This window comes from Centruroides sculpturatus, unplaced genomic scaffold (assembly GCF_000671375.1).
Source record: "Centruroides sculpturatus isolate CEXI.00-Female unplaced genomic scaffold, Cexi_2.0 scaffold569, whole genome shotgun sequence".
NCBI classification, from domain to species: Eukaryota; Metazoa; Arthropoda; class Arachnida; order Scorpiones; family Buthidae; genus Centruroides; species Centruroides sculpturatus.
This window is the reverse complement of record NW_019384810.1, coordinates 243,976-257,528: the sequence shown is the minus strand read 5'-3', so window position 1 is coordinate 257,528 and position 13,553 is coordinate 243,976. Positions and strand designations below refer to the sequence as shown.

At 29.8% G+C, this 13,553-nt stretch overlaps 1 long non-coding RNA gene across 1 annotated transcript; it reads left to right on the top strand.

Annotated features, from left to right (window-relative positions):
• The first annotated feature begins 3,058 nt into the window (after positions 1–3,058).
• LOC111629779 lies at positions 3,059–3,360 on the top strand. The gene is made up of 3 exons (XR_002757402.1): positions 3,059–3,110; positions 3,194–3,262; positions 3,333–3,360. It is a non-coding gene; the product is annotated as an uncharacterized LOC111629779 (long non-coding RNA).
• Positions 3,361–13,553: the final 10,193 nt, after the last annotated feature.

Sequence of the window (13,553 nt, the reverse complement as noted above, 5' to 3'; positions counted from 1 at the left end):
TAGATTAAATTGAATAGAGAAATTAACTAATTTATTTGGTTTGGTGGAAGAAAACAAAGCGACATGTTGGAAAAATACCAAAGAGCCTTCTTTTTATATAAAACTGGCCATCTCACTGGTGTTAAACACATATAAGAAAACCCAGCAGAAAATGTCGCTCAATGTGGTCTGTTAATTTTGGTGTGTTTCCCAACAAGAAAGTTAGTCAACATTGCTTTTTTTCAAAGTTGAAAAACACAACTTGTTGCTAAGAACAATCAAGTAGCAAAGGTCTCGAATGGAAGCGGCCATTACGTTTGGAAATGCTGTATCACGTGAGTACTTTCTGGAAAAATCCAGAAAGTAGTCACATGATACAGAATTTCCAATGTCGCTTAGTGCTCGCTCTTTCCACAAACACTGTCCACACTAATAACGCTTCGCTTAAACTCGATCAGCACTTTAAAGATTCAAGCATCAACTGCTAGTTAGTATTCAGTGGTTTGTCTATCAATCATCACTCGATGATTCGTGAGCAAAACTACTAACTGAAGTTAGTAATAACATTAATTAGAATAACAATAAAACGAAGAAGGAGAGGATCCAATTTCTGGAATGCTAACTAAAAATTTCACAAACACTTAAATATCTGCTTTTATTTCATTATTAATTTAAGAGCAAGTAGATAGATACGAAAGAAAAACAATTCGTGTTGGACCAGTCAAACAGTAAAACATTTATTTTTAAAAATCCGATTAATCAAAACATAAAACTGATAAAAAAAAACGTAGACCGTTAGTTGATTTCCGCAATTATACTTTGTATTATTTAGAACATTATCTTAAAAAAAAAATAGTTAATATCCATACTTTGGTTATAGAATAACATCGCAGATGAGATAATTAATAGAATATTAAAAATAAAATTTAAATTCTCGTATAAACTAGTAAGTCTAGATATAATTTCAATGTATCCCAATATAAAATGGAAAATGCTAGAAGAAAATCTAAAAGTAATAGATTGTAATTTCTAGAAAATTATGTATATTTAAGAAAATTTAATTGAGAATAGCCGGTCATTATCAAACTATAGCCGTTAAAAATAATGATAATTTAATTAATTTAAATAACGGGATGATAATAGATGATGTTTGTAATGACATCGTATATAAGAATAAAAAGATGTTACGTGATGCAGGATGATTGTGATTTATTCTGATTTGATGATTTATTTTGTGATTTATTCTGACTGTGATTTATCTGTGATTTATTCAAAGATTACGGGTTGTTGGTGTTTGTTCTATTGCGGATTGTATTTATTGTGAGTTATTTTTATTGATGTTATATCTTTATTGTAAATTTATAAAACAATTTTATAATTGCAGACTGCAGAGGGATCGCCAAAATATTTTGATCCGAAATGCACATAAATTAAACATTTGTAAATTAATTTTCTGAGTAATTCATTGAACTCCGGTAAAAGTCGGATCTGAAGGACATAATTATGAGTTCTTATTCGTTCAAAAGAACCCTTTAAGTGGATAGAAAAGTAACCGATTACATCCGGCTAATATAGCTAATTATAGCGTCTTATTAAAATTATTCTCTTACAATAAAAGTCTACTAAAAATGCTTTTATCATTTTATGCAAAATCATAACAAATCTGCACGAGATATTACTTTAATAAATAGATTATTGATCGGATTAAATTGAAGTTATATTATTTCCTTTACTTAGCTAATGGAATTTTAAGTAGATTGAAAGATTATGGAACATTTCTGAAATTTTTATTGTATATGCTTTCATGCAAATTCAATTATATAAGATAGCTTTTAATTAATATAACTAAGAGATTATTATGTTTGTAAACTAATGAGTAATAATTTATATAATTAGTATGTCCAGTAAATTGTGCCTATACCGTTAATAACGCTATAGAGTTTCTTAGTCTATTCCTTTCTAAGTACATATATCATGTGTATAGTACGTACAAAAGAAAAGTAGAACTGCAATATATAAAAAATCACTTCTTACAAAGTTATATCTAATTGTATTTCTATAAATATAAATTGTTACGCGTAACACTCTTATGCGTAATATAATACGATTGATCGCACGAAACAACTAAAATTAAGAAAGAAAGCGATTTATTTTCAATAGAGAAACAAGTGAACATGGACGATATTCAATGCGTCGAATGCAATCTGATGTCCATACAAACAACTCAATACATCTGTTTTCGTTGTTGCATCAAAAGAACTCGAAGATTCATTCAAGTTTTCTATCCTGTTAATAAAGAAAGTAAATTCTTATTTGTCAAATCTTTTTTTACTTGGATCATTGTTGCTGATATTGTAATTTCATTATTGCGAATTCTACATGGAACATATAAATTCGACGACGGTAAAACATTCTTTATTATAATTAGTGATAATATATATTTAATAATGCGTATGTTTTTCTCTTTTCTTGCATTATGCTCTTCACTTATATATAATTACAAGGATGGTTTCAATAAACTTGAAGAAGGTATAACTAACGTCATGCAAAAAACCGCCTATTCTCATAATTCTTCATTTAATTCTAAACTTAGAATTATTAGAAAAATAGAATTTCATTTTGTCTACGTATTTTCTAGTCAAACGATAATAGGAATAACTATAGGTGTCATAGTAGGATATTTCCAAAATCTGTACCTGATGTTTCATCCTGATTCTATTATTTATAAAGTGCTGTTCTTAGGTGAAATTGTATACCTAAGTTGGGTAGCTATAATTAACCAAATTAGTATGTTCTATTATGTAATCGTAACTATTCTAATAAAATGCAAATTAGACGATGCTGTCAGACAATTTGAATTCGTGTTCAATCGTATTGAAGAGATTCGTCTATTGAAGTCCATACAACTGTATCACTTGAGAGTTCTTCAGATGATCGAAATTGCCGATCATTTCTTTCAGTTACATATTTTCTGTATATACGTCATCATGATTCCATTAATATTTTTTCTCTCCTGCAATATATTCGATGATAAACATACAAGTTTCAACCTAATAGCTTATTTATATCTTTTTGTTTGTTGCACGATGCTTATAACAGTAACATTAACAGCTGCAATTCTACCATCTCACGTAAGTGTTTATATTTCATACTTTACAACTGAATATGGGGGAAAAAGCTTTAATTAATTTTAATTTCTATTTTATAATTATAGGTAGACCATTTACGAGATATCTTGAGTGAAAACTTGGATTACACAATTCCAGAACGTCAGATGTTTCAGGTATTTTTATATGTTTTATATTGCTGGTATAATGAAAAAAATGTAATCAATATGTTTATTAAGATTACAGTCATGATGGAAAGGCTGACAGGTCCCTCAATTGGTTATAGTTGTTGTTCAATATTTGTAGTTTCTTTACATACGCTAAGAGATGTAAGTAAGGTTTTAATTTTTACATTAATAATTTAAAAAAAAACTATAGTATTGGAATTTTATTTTAATAGATACATAATCAAACGATTGTCTTAAATAATTCGGCTATAAATCCGCTAATTTTGTGATTAATACTAAGTAATTTGGCATTAGAGGTAGATGATAGGCGCCATCTCTTGTCAAAATTAATTATTATAATTTTAATAATTTATTAAATAATTTAGAAGAAACAAACTGGCGCGGGGCAAGGTTTCAATCGTCTTTTCTTCCAGATAATTCTTAATTATTTAATAAATTATATTATCTAAATATATAAAATTACTTGTCCTGACTGACTGACTGAGTGATTGATTCATCATCGCCCAGAGTAAACCGCTGAACCTAAAGAGGTGAAATTTTGTACACAGTTAGGGTACTTCATGATAATGCACACTAAGGAGGGATTTTTGGAAATTTCCCTCGCGGGGGGAGAGGGAGAGCATTAAGGCTTAGCCGGAAGAACGACTTCTACTGTACTATTTTAGATTCGATTTTTTGTTTTCTACTACTAGTTTAGTTTTCATTGAATACCTGGGTCTATTGATAACATTTCAGACATTGTTATAAATATTTTTATATATTTCGATTTTTTAACCAAATGTTCGAACCGTTTTAAATTCGAATTTGTTATTGCATATTAGTTCGATTACAGAACTATTGTAAACGTTCCAGAAAATTGATCAAATTGAAAACAGTTCGTTTGATTCTCAGCAATTCCCATCATTCTCAGCGATAGGTGTTATATAGCAATTACTATGATTTTTGAAATACTGAATATAAAAGGGGTTTGCTTGCAAAACTCCCGCGGGCGAAAGTCGCGGATAACAGCTAGTAATTAACAATATTTAAATTAACTAATTTAATATTTAAAATTATTTAAATCAATAATAAATTAAATTTATAATTATTAATTTAAATTTGAGATGGCGCCTAACGTCTATCACTAGTATTGATATTAATCATAGAATTAGCGGATTTATAGCCCAATTATGTAAGGCGATCCTTTGGTTATGTATATATATATTCGGTATAGGCTTCAGTGTTTTAATTTTTTAAAGTGCATTACAAAATTACGTACATTAATATTTATATATAAAAGTCCATAATTTGCACGCGATTAGCTTGCAAGACATCATAAAGTATAGTATACATCATGAGATTTATTATAAATAAATTAGAAATTTTAAGTCTTTTTTCAATATTTTCCAGATTGCGAGTGGAATACTGACTTACGTCTTGATGTATTTACAAATGATGCAGAAGAGAAAATAGAAATATGGCAACTAGAATAATGTTTATTATTCAATTCTATCAAATTTTTATAATTTTTATTCTACTTTTTATTTAGTTATTTTTTGAAAGCTGAATTTTTCTACAAAAATATATAATAAAATTCTATTTGGAATCGAGTAAAAAATTTCAGAAATTGAAATCATAAAAGAGTTAAGATTCGTAATCCTGGACTATAGAGCGAAAAATCGCCCCATGGTCGAGGATTCCTGGTCTGTATTGAATCAATACTGTATTCTACAATATATTTGTGAAAAACCTAAAAATTTTTAAAAAATAAAAATTTATTGACGTAATTATTTACCACCAAGCTTTAATCCCCCTGAAAAATTTTTGTGGGTGCCCATAATTCCAACTCTTGCATTGTATAATCTTTTGAATTAAAGCCATTTGAAAGTAAAACACATTGTCTTTATGATTCACTCATGACAGGTTATAGCATAAACAGTTGAAAGGAGTAATTGTTGGACTGCACAATAGCGAAAACTTGATTCTGTTTTACTTTAGTTTTCGTTTCATCTAAGCACGGATTAAAGTTGGCACGTTCTAGTATTAAAATAATAAATTAACGTGATAATTAATAAATAATGCAATTATTTTTCTTATAATAAATACAAAGTAGACAACATTAGAAGATTATAGACAACAAAAGACTAGAATGAGTCAACCTGAGCTGGAGGGGGGGTCTATGTCAGATAAAAAAAAATGGTTGGAAGGATATGTGTGTGTTGGCACATGGATCACAGTAATATAATTTGTTAAAAGAAAATAAAACAATAAAATTATTTATGATAAAAGGTAGAGCCCGTCTCAAAATAAACTGTCAAAATATGTTTCATTGAGGCTAATTGGAAAAAATATGAACCTCCAGGATTCTTGATTTGGGCATAAGAAAAACATAATACCTGTGAAAGTGAAAGTAAGCATAAGAAAATAATACTCTACCAGCTGTAATGAATTTTTCAGTAAAAACTTGAAAAACTGCACTAAACTTTTACATTCCAGCTGTGACCAAACATATGATAATTAATCATCTTTTGACCCTGGATTTATTTACATTTATCCATACTGTGGCAATTCATGATTCCCAAATATGTAAATCTTACAAAAATCTTGTATGTATCTGTGTCTGTATGAGAGTATATGTTTTAGATTATATTACAGGACTGGATAATTCAAATATTTCAAACTTGATAGTCATTTCTGAATATGGTCATGGATGCAATTGATGAAATTTGGTAATTGAAGAGGGTACCGTTATACAAGAGGATCGTGCGACATATCTCGAATCGCGACACACTTAATAAAAATTTTACTCATTATTGGGCTGCAATTTGAAATAAATGTAGACCTATAAATTCCCACTGTCATCCGTGTGTCTGTTTATCTGTCTTTCCTCAATCTCGAGAACAGAATCAAAGAGATGAATGTGATTTTATTTTGTGGATCCTTTCACTCACTTTTCATTGTAGTATCATCTCTTTTTGGTATTATCAATGTCCATGTCCAATGCACAAATTTGTGCCGTTCGGTCCGAGTGAACTAACAGATGTGTCATGCCACCCTTGAAAGTAAGCGAATCTGGAGGAATGTACAATCATAACCTCCAACATTTATTTAATGTTGAAAGAATAAAAAATAATAAAAAAATTTTATTGCGAAGAGTTTATAATTTAAAATTTTTATATAAAATTTAAGCGTTATTCTTTGAAAAATTCCTATCTAGTCCGGGCTCTCACACAATTATTTAAGTAAATATAAAGAGTCATATGAAAATTTCGAAATTTTAATTATGCAGACTTTACACGTTTACAAAGAAATTAGGAAATCGCGCGACTTTGTCGTATCGCGATAGAACTGAGGTAGAGCCAGAAAGAAAGAACCAATATTTGCACTTGTTATGTACATAAGAGGCTTTCCTCATACATGCTGACAAGTAGAAACGATCCAAGAACGAAACAATAGGTGAAGATTGCATTGTTCTTGTGTTTCTTTCATTTTTCGCATAATTTTTTTTTCGTTAGGCGCACGCAAAGTTAGTTTTATTGTTGACCTGTAGGCCTACATTCTGTTAGGAGAGCTCATTCTGATTAGACAGCACGGTCAGTTAACCCCTCTGTATATCGAAAACGAATTCACGGATTCCTATTTCTTACATTTAAATGGACCATCATTACATTTTTGGATTCCTCATCGCAATCAATTAATGGAAAATAGCAAAGTTTAATGAAAATCATCGATCAAATTTTTTGAACAAACACGTTTCTGTAAGCCACACATAAGAAGTTCCGCCTCAATAAACTGTAACAATTTCATATCAAATATTTTTATTAATAAAATATATTACAGTGTTAACATATGCCGACTTAATAAGTATTAATAAATCCAAGCAAATAATTTTTCTGTTGCATTTATAACATTTTTGTATACTTGATATTTATATACAATATTACAGAGACAAAAATTAAAAAGTTCTTCTATTCACTATATTCATTGCTACTTTCTGAAAGTATTTAAATAGAATTAATTGCTCTTATTCGGGTAATTTCAGTGGCAATATTTGTTCTTATTTGTGTACAGAAAGTTAAAAAAAGTGTAAATAAAGTGTAATTTGCAGATGTGTGCAATCTAATTGGCATTTCTTTTTTTCCGCTTTTGTTCCATTTGTAGATACATCAAAATGTAAGTTAACATTCCACTTACTATCTGAATAATATAAAAATAAAATATACAAAATTGAATTTTCTACTTATCTAGTAAAAATTTTATTTTCTTTTACTTAACTTTTATATATAAATTTGTTCACTTACTTTCGTTAGAGTATCATCAGAAACAACGAAAATTCCCCAACAGGTATACCCAATTTTAGGTCCATCTAACCTCTGAAGCAAAACGTTTATCTGTAAAAAATTCCATAAATGTATATTTATCTGTATAAAATATATTAACATATGCAGTTTACCTGAAACATCTGGCGTTCTGGAATTGCAATATTCAAGTTTCTATTTAGAATATTTCGTAAACGATTTGTCTAAAACAAGTAAAGAAAATCTTGCAATTCTTACGTCTAGAAGCAATTCTTGTTAACTCTCTTATATTTTCAAGAAGTGCAGTTAGATATTAAATAAATAAAGAAATTTTTAAACAAAAATTCCTTTATATATTTAATTTTTGTTGTTTATCTGTATAAGTAGATTTATAATGGAAAAATTGAAAAGAACTACTTACATGAGAAGATAACCGTCCAGCAACTAACGAGATTAAGACAAGGATTAAGCAACATATGCTAATTTGAAAATAAGTCATATTGTTTAAATTTGTATTATCTTCGTCAAACACGTTGCAAAGAAGGAAAAATATTGATGGAATCATTACAAAATATATGCAAAATATATAGAATTGAAAGAACTCGTCTGCAACTTCAATCATTTGCAGGATCCTAGTATGATGTCTCTGTATTGATTTGAATAAACGAATTTCTTCTAAGCTATTAATGATATATTCAAATTGTCGAATTGCCTCGTTCATTTTAAATTTTATTATCATAGATACGAAAATATAATAATAAATTCCGCATATAATAGTCATCACAATCCAGTTTACATACAGTATGTCAACTATTAACAGAGCAACGTACGAGACGGCACTATATTGAAATTCTATGTATACCAATTTAAAGTTTCCTCTAGTTATGCCGATTTGCAGTAGTGTAATTACAATAGTGGATGTTATGTAAATTAAGAAAATTTCGATTTTTCTAATGAAACATAGTTTTGAATTAAATACTGATACTGGACAGTTGGCAGTTTCTAGCATCAGATTCGATAAATCTTCCTCCAATTTATATAATGCGCCCTCGCGATTGTAAATAAAAAAAGAAAATAGTGCAAAAATCGAGAAGTACATACGTATAACCAGGAATATTTTCTCATTAATTACCTCAAAGAGAGCTTCGTAGTCTCTAAATTTATGATATATGTCGAGTAAGATATTCCTTAATGACATAACAACATCAAATATAACTATCCATGAAAAGAGCTTTTTGATGAAAATAAGTTTATCATTTTTATTAAGAATAAAGAAAAGTCGAATCAATTTACGAGTCCGTTTAATGCTGCAACGGAAACAGACGAAATTTACTGAACCTGGTACGTGTCCTTCACATTCCATACATTGGATCCTATGCATGTTGCTTACAACTTTAATTCTTTCAACTAATTATACGTAACCAAATTTTCTAAACAGATTCAAAGTCTTAATTGCCTATAATGACACTTAACTAGCTCATGATTTTCTCTTTGATTATGTGCTCAATAATCAAAGTTTGTTCATAGAATACTTCGATATGGTAGAAACAACGCCAGAAACAATACGTTTATGAAAGCTCAAGACTTCGGTAGTACCTTAGCTTCGAAACACAATATTTTCTATAGCTTATGCATCAAGAGTGCGTTACATAACGCATTTGAGTATTATGCATCAAGAGTAAGTGCGTTACATAACGCACTTACTCTTGATGCATAATACTCGCATTAAAGTTATTGGTAAACATAATTAGGACAAGTAGCCTAATTGATTGCTTTTAATGGAAATTTTATGTTTACTCGTATAATCACTAATGGAATTTTTCTCGAAATTCATGTTTTTAATTTGTTTAATATGCAAATTTGATTTAAACTTAATTCCTTTAATTAGCTAAGTTGCATACATCATTCTAGTAGCGTAGAACGAAGTATACAGAAATATCTCTAAAATTTATTGGTTTTATTTCAGAAAGCATCTGGACCCCTTCCGAAATTATATTTATATTTAATTTAGTCTTTTCTCACATTAATCTTTCATTGAACATAATATTCGCAAAGAACTAATAGACTACCCAAATTTTTACTATATATATTTTAATTACTGTAATATTGTATTATATATATGATTCCAAGATACTTACAATACCCAAAAGTTAATTGACTGAGGTAAATGTTTAAAAATGCTACAATTGGGACACAGATTGTGGTTAAAATTGTTATATTGGAAATGTATGAATGTTCGAAACCTGTTTTGAACATTCATATAGAATTCTTTTATATATAAATTACTTTATATTTTGGCCACAGTTTTGTTTGATTTAATGGGGTATAGCAACGTTCGGAGTCAGCAATTTGCCAAGAGGTATGCCTCCCGAGAAAACTTTTAACGAGAATCCGACCTCTATTTATTTATTATTCTGTGTTTAAAAGGGTGAAGATAGTGGAAAAATTCCACGTAACCAGTCCTTGGAAGTGCACGAATTTTCAACCAACTACTAATGTTTCGTGATTTTGTTCATTTGGCCAATGGCGAGCACCTGTATTTGGATGCCACACATTTACTATATGTATTTAGTTTAGGAGCACCAGTGTAGGAGTGGATAATACCACTGAACTGTGCTATTTACAAGTTAGTTGTGAGTTCGCATAAAAAGGGCTCGCACCCGATCGCCGAAGCAGACCGACTCTCTGCTGGACCTCACACTCATCGTCTCCACGAAAGATCAGCCGACCGTCCCGAAGGCATCGCCATCCGACCAAACGCCTAACAAAGTATTCTGTTTGCTAATTTTATGTAAACCCTCTCTCGGTCGACTTAGAATTAAGTTAGATTTAGTCGTTAAGAAATTAACTATCCGCTAGGACTGTGCGTTTCTGGTCCAGGATAAACGTAACCAATCTTAATGCTACGGAACTTTATTATGTTTTTCGTCTACTGTAATCTTTATTTTGTTTATATTAAATGTGTTAAGTTTATTTAAATAGTTTATCGCCGCTCCCGTATTGATGACTTCGCTAACCGCTCAACTAGCCTAAAATTACGCCATCCACTGACCCCATGAGCAGGACTCATCGTCCCGACGTCGGAGAACGGGTCAAGCCTCGCGCCTTAAGCCCCGACTTCTCACACTATTGTAATTTTCTTTTTTTCATTAAATATAATCATGACGCTATCTTCAAGGGATTCCAACCCGATCAGCTCCTGAGTAAGTGGTGCCGATGACCTTTCAACTTTTAGGGGCACGGCATGATTTAAATATTATTGGTTCCGGCATTTTAGACTTGATACCCACAAGAATAATTGTAACTAGCTGTGTTATTAGTCTTACTGTCCAGATACACCTTCCGTTTATTAATACTAGAAATATACTTCTATCAACGGCGTATGTATGTACGAGATAATCTGAATATGAACCTGATTACTCATTAAATAGTAAATCTTTAATAGTTTCTCATAGGTTGATCATGAGAGTTTTTTGTTCCATTCATACGCTTCCATGACTTTTCTTTAAAATGAAGTGCTTAAAAATTCCTATGTAAAAAGATTGGCATTTATAAACTTGAGACTGTAAACAGAATTTTTTGAAAGTGATATTGGAAAATCTTTTTACCTTTATCATTATGAATTCGGCCAAGCCTACAATAGGATGGCCAAATGGAAAAAAGTCGATATTCAGCACATTAAACACAGTCTGCTCATGAAAAATCCATAAACCATATCAAGATTCGAACTTCGGTTCTCCGAAAGATGAGAACTCGGGTTCCCATCCATAACTAAAATTATGTTCATCTCATGTATACAACTGCAACATAGACGTAACAATAAAGTGTTTTCATACTTGTAATGTTCAATTACTTATGTCAAGACGGATGGAAAAATACCCCTATTAATATCGTTTAAATTCATTCTCTTTGTTTTTAAATTTTTTAAAACACAAAGAGAATAACACACTCGTGTAGCTGTACACATTTTAGAATAGCAAACTTTGCTGAATTATTTAGTTTACAGTTACCTCATATAGTTAATTATTCTTAACGATATGATGTTGCTGTAAACTAGACCCTTCAAAGAATTTATCATTTTCTATTCTCTTATTGGTGTTTCAAATGGGTGAGGTCTTTTGTTCCATAAAGTGGGAGAGTCCTTTCTTAAATTATCAGTTCTTCTGTTTTTTAGAATGTTGGGTGACTCTTTTGACCATTTAATATGTGAGTCTTCTTGGTTTTGAAGTGGATAATTGGACGATTTGCGAGGACTTACTGTAATCCACAAGCATTTATGCATCCCGGTTTAAACACTTCTAGGTTAATGTGATCCCAGATAACCGAGACTCTACACTATACATATATTTACATTTAAAACCATGCATAGATTTTTTACTTAAAGTAGAAGAATTTTAGAACGGAAAAAAATCTGCTTTTCTAGAGTATTAATCTACAGTAATATTAGATATTATTTGCTATTTCTCATTTAAAATAAATATTTTTAAATTATTTTCGATTTATTATTTTAATAATAAAATTAATATAAAAATGTTTTTATTTCAATTAAATAAATAAATTTGTATTCTCCAATATGCGATTATTTTAAATTCTAATATTTGCTACGATATGTTAAGCGAATTTACAAAGAATCTACTTATATGTATTATTATTAATTTCTAAAAGAATTTCTAATAACTTTAAATGTATAAAATTATATTTATTACTTATAATCTTTTAAATTAATATAAAATTCATAAATTGCAAATTAGCAATTTAAGTAATTGTGCATTGAAGTTTATACAATTTTTATATTGCTTCACAAATTATGCTGTATTAAATTCTAATTCTAATTCTTCGTATTTGTTAACAAACGTTTACAATAAGTAACATATTTTTCTTTGTATTTAATAGAATTCTGATAAAATTTCCACTATTTTTTTTATTAAGCAATGATTATTTTGGTGCGAAATCATCATAGATTAAGTTAAAGATTTTAATATTTATATTCGGAAGGATACATTAGCATATAATTATACACCTTCTCGGTGGATTTAAATTAGAATATTTTCTGGTATAGACGACCTAGAATGTCGGGCTCTGTCACAGAAAACTAACTCTAAAATTGCGAATGTTTCATGAATATATCCGTAAGAACATGTTTAAAAAAACCAAGCAATGAGTTGCATAACTTCTGTGACTTCACAGGAAAGTTTGCAACCTTGTCTTTGGTCCAACTCAATTCATCAAAAGTTATGTTGGCTCAGGCATTTAATCCATTGTAGAATAATTTCCTATGACAAAATCTAAATTTACTAGATGTATATTTTTATTTAGTTTTCTCGGCTAGTAATTATCTATATCTATATCTATATCTATATATATATAAATGGACGTGTATGTCCCTATATTTCACTTTTCCGCAAAAACTACACATCGCACGTAAATGGTGTTTGTATGTGGGGGTAGCCCCAAGTCTCCATTCGTGCATAGGGGTGATTGCGTCTTGATAGCTATAAGGGTGCGGGAGATATGAGGCTGAAAGTGGTTGAAAGTGACTTTCTATTTCGAATGTTTTGTTCGAATTTGTTCGAATTAAATTCGAACATAAAATTCGAATATTGGTTCGATTATAGAACGATTGTAAACGTTCCAGAAACGTTGAAAATAGTTCGTTTGACTAAACGTAAAAATTCTCTAATTAGTCTGGAAACGGGGGACCTAATTCTTGCATTCTGTGAAAACGGGTAAGATTAGCTATAATGTAATTATCTTAATCTTCACTATCGTTACTTTTTGCCCAGCGAAGCGGGTCCTTGCAGCTAGTATAAAATAAAATTGTATGTGGCGTCATCTTTTATGAAATTTTATTAAAAAATAAATTATATATTATTAATTATTATAAAAAGGCAAAAAAGCTTAATTTTGAGTGTATAAATGAGATTTTAAGAAATTATAAACGCCAATAAAGAGTAAAATTTTCATTAAGTACGACTCCACTCGAGATATGACACACGACATTC